This window comes from Schistocerca gregaria, unplaced genomic scaffold (assembly GCF_023897955.1).
Source record: "Schistocerca gregaria isolate iqSchGreg1 unplaced genomic scaffold, iqSchGreg1.2 ptg000522l, whole genome shotgun sequence".
In the NCBI taxonomy this organism is placed as follows: Eukaryota; Metazoa; Arthropoda; class Insecta; order Orthoptera; family Acrididae; genus Schistocerca; species Schistocerca gregaria.
The window spans coordinates 285,286-289,390 of NW_026061921.1; positions in this window are offsets into that span (position 1 = coordinate 285,286).

Genomic DNA, 4,105 nt, shown 5'->3' on the forward strand with positions numbered 1-4,105 from the left:
GTGCAACTCGGCTGCTAGTCCTCCTTTCATGCAGAATCTTAAGGTCCTAGCTCATGTCCAAGGCACCAAAGCCAGCTAAAAAGTCAATAATCGATACCTAAAACTTGAATTGTACTACTTCTTACTGGCTATTACATCAACTTAGAAGCTTCATCTGTGTTCTACTATGGTGCTTTTAGTGTCTCCGCATACCGCAGCACGCGACATAGCTTTGCAGACGATAAGTACAACCGTTTCAGAGAGAAGAGCGGCCAATGTGACGATCTGGCTTTAAGTCGATTCGATAACAAATGACGAAAACGGACGGATTTCCCAGGATTTTACTACATATGAACAATTTTCACATTCTCCCATGCAACTCGGCTGCTAGTCCTCGTTTCATGCAGAATCTTAACGTCCTAGCTCATGTCTAAGGCAACAAAGCCAGCTAAAAAGTCAATAATCCATACCTAAAACTTGAATTGGACTACTTCTTACTGGCTATTACATCAACTTAGATGCTTCATCTGTGTTCTACTATGGTGATTTTGGTGTCTCCGCACACCGCAGCACGCGACATAGCTTTGTAGACGATAAGTACAACCGTTTCAGAGAGGAGAGCGGCCAATGTGACGATCTGGCTTTAAGTCGATTCGATAACAAATGACGAAAACGGACGGAGTTCTCCGGTTTTTACTACATATGAACACTTTTCACATTCTCCCGTGCAACTCGGCTGCTAGTCCTCCTTTAATGCAGAATGTTAAGGTCCTAGCTCATGTCCAAGGCACCAGAGCCAACTAAAAAGTCAATAATCGATACCTAAAACTTGAATTCTACTACTTCTTACTGGCTATTACATCAACTTAGAAGCTTCATCTGTGTTCTACTATGGTGCTTTTAGTGTCTCCACATACCGCAGCACGCGACATAGCTTTGCAGACGATAAGTACAACCGTTTCAGAGAGAAGAGCGGCCAATATGACGATCTGGCATTAAGTCGATTCGATAACAAATGACGAAAACGGACGGATGTCTCAGGTTTTTACTACATATGAACACTTTTCACATTCTCCCATGCAACTCGGCTGCTAGTCCTCCTTTCATGCAGAATCTTAAAGTCCTAGCTCATGTCCAAGGCACCAAAGCCAGCTAAAAAGTCAATAATCAATACCTAAAACTTGAATTGTACTACTTCTTCCTGGCTATTACATCAACTTAGAAGCTTCATCTGTGTTCTACTACGGTGCTTTTAGTTTCTCCGCATACCGGTGCACGCGACATAGTTTTACAGACGATAAGTACAACCTTTTCAGAGAGAAGAGCGGAAAATCTGACGATCTGGCTTTAAGTCGATTCGATAACAAATGACGAAATCGGACGGATTTCTCAGGTTTTTACTACATATGAACACTTTTCACATTCTCCCGTGCAACTCGGCTGATAGTCCTCCTTCATGCAAAATCTTAATTTCCTAGCTCGTGTCCAAGGCACCAAAGAAGGGTAAAAAGTCATTAACTGATACCTAAAACTTTAATTGTACTACTTCTTACTGGCTATTACATCAACTTAGAACCTTCATCTGTGTTCTACTATGGTGCTTTTAGTGTCTCAGCATACCGCGACATAGCTTTGCAGACGATAAGTACAACCGTTTCAGAGAGAAGAGCGGCCAATGTGACGATCTGGCTTTAAGTCGATTCGATAACAAATGACGAAAACGGATGGATTTCTCAGGTTTTTACTACATATGAACACTTTTCACATTCTCCCGTGCAACTCGGCTGCTAGTCCTCCTTTATTGGAGAATCTTAAGGTCCTAGCTAATGTCCAAGGCACCAAAGCCAGCTAAAAAGTCAATAATCGATACCTAAAACTTGAATTGGATTACTTCTTACTGGCTATTACATCAACTTAGATGCTTCATCTGTGTTCTACTATGGTGATTTTAGTGTCTCCGCATTCCGCAGCACGCGACATAGCTTTGCAGACGATAAGTGCAACCGTTTCAGAGAGAAGAGCAGCCAATGTGACGATCTGGCTTTAAGTCGATTCGATAACAAATGACGAAAACGGACTGATTTCTCAGGTTTTTACTACATATGAACACTTTTCACATTCTCCCATGCAACTCGGCTGCTAGTTCTCCTTTAATGCAGAATCTTAAGTTCCTAGCTCATGTCGAAGGCACCAAAGCCAGCTAAAAAGTCAATAATCGATACCTAAAAATTGAATTGGATTACTTCTTACTGGCTATTACATCAACTTAGAAGCTTCATCTGTGTTCTACTATGGTGCTTTTAGTGTCTCCGCATACCGCAGCACGCGACATAGCTTTGCAGACTATAAGTACAACCGTTTCAGAGAGAAGAGCGGCTAATGTGACGATCTGGCTTTAAGTCGATTCGATAACAAATGACGAAAACGGACGGATTTCTCAGGTTTTTACTACATTTGAACACTTTTCACATTCCCCCATGCAACTCGGCTGCTAGTCCTCCTTTCATGCAGAATATTAAGGTCCTACCTCATGTCCAAGGCACCAAAACCCAGCTAAAAAGTCAATAATCGATACCTAAATCTTGAATTGGACTACTTCTTACTGGCTATTACATCAACTTAGAAGCTTCATCTGTGTTCTACTATGGTGCTTTTCCTGTTTCCGCCTACGGCAACATGCGACATACCTTTGACGACGATAAGTACAACCGTTTCAGAGAGAAGAGCGGCCAATGTGACGATCTGGCTTTAAGTCGGTTCGATAACAAATGACGAAAACGGACGGATTTCTCAGGTTTTTACTACATATGAACACGTTTCACATTCTCCCGTGCAACTCGGCTGCTAGTCCTCCTTTCATGCAGAATCTTAAGGTCCTAGCTCATGTCCAAGGCACCAAAGCCAGCTAAAAAGTCAATAATCGATACCTAAAACTTGAATTGTACTACTTCTTACTGGCTATTACATCAACTTAGAAGCTTCATCTGTGTTCTACTATGGTGCTTTTAGTGTCTCCGCATACCGCAGCACGCGACATAGCTTTGCAGACGATAAGTACAACCGTTTCAGAGAGAAGAGCGGCCAATGTGACGATCTGGCTTTAAGTCGATTCGATAACAAATGACGAAAACGGACGGATTTCTCAGGATTTTACTACATATGAACACTTTTCACATTCTCCCATGCAACTCGGCTGCTAGTCCTCTTTTAATGCTGAATCTTAAGGTCCCAGCTCATGTCCAACGCACCAAAGCCAGCTAAAAAGTCAATAATCGATACCTAAAACTTGAATTGGATTACTTCTTACTGGCTATTACATCAACTTAGATGCTTCATCTGTGTTCTACTATGGTGATTTTAGTGTCTCCGCATTCCGCAGCACGCGACATAGCTTTGCAGACGATAAGTGCAACCGTTTCAGAGAGAAGAGCAGCCAATGTGACGATCTGGCTTTAAGTCGATTCGATAACAAATGACGAAAACGGACGGATTTCTCAGGTTTTTACTACATATGAACACTTTTCACATTCTCCCATGCAACTCGGCTGCTAGTTCTCCTTTAATGCAGAATCTTAAGTTCCTAGCTCATGTCGAAGGCACCAAAGCCAGCTAAAAAGTCAATAATCGATACCTAAAAATTGAATTGGATTACTTCTTACTGGCTATTACATCAACTTAGAAGCTTCATCTGTGTTCTACTATGGTGCTTTTAGTGTCTCCGCATACCGCAGCACGCGACATAGCTTTGCAGACGATAAGTACAACCGTTTCAGAGAGAAGAGCGGCCAATGTGACGATCTGGCTTTAAGTCGATTCGATAACAAATGACGAAAACGGACGGATTTCTCAGGTTTTTACTACATTTGAACACTTTTCACATTCCCCCATGCAACTCGGCTGCTAGTCCTCCTTTCATGCAGAATATTAAGGTCCTACCTCATGTCCAAGGCACCAAAACCCAGCTAAAAAGTCAATAATCGATACCTAAATCTTGAATTGGACTACTTCTTACTGGCTATTACATCAACTTAGAAGCTTCATCTGTGTTCTACTATGGTGCTTTTCCTGTTTCCACCTACGGCAACATGCGACATACCTTTGACGACGATAAGTACACCAGTTTCAG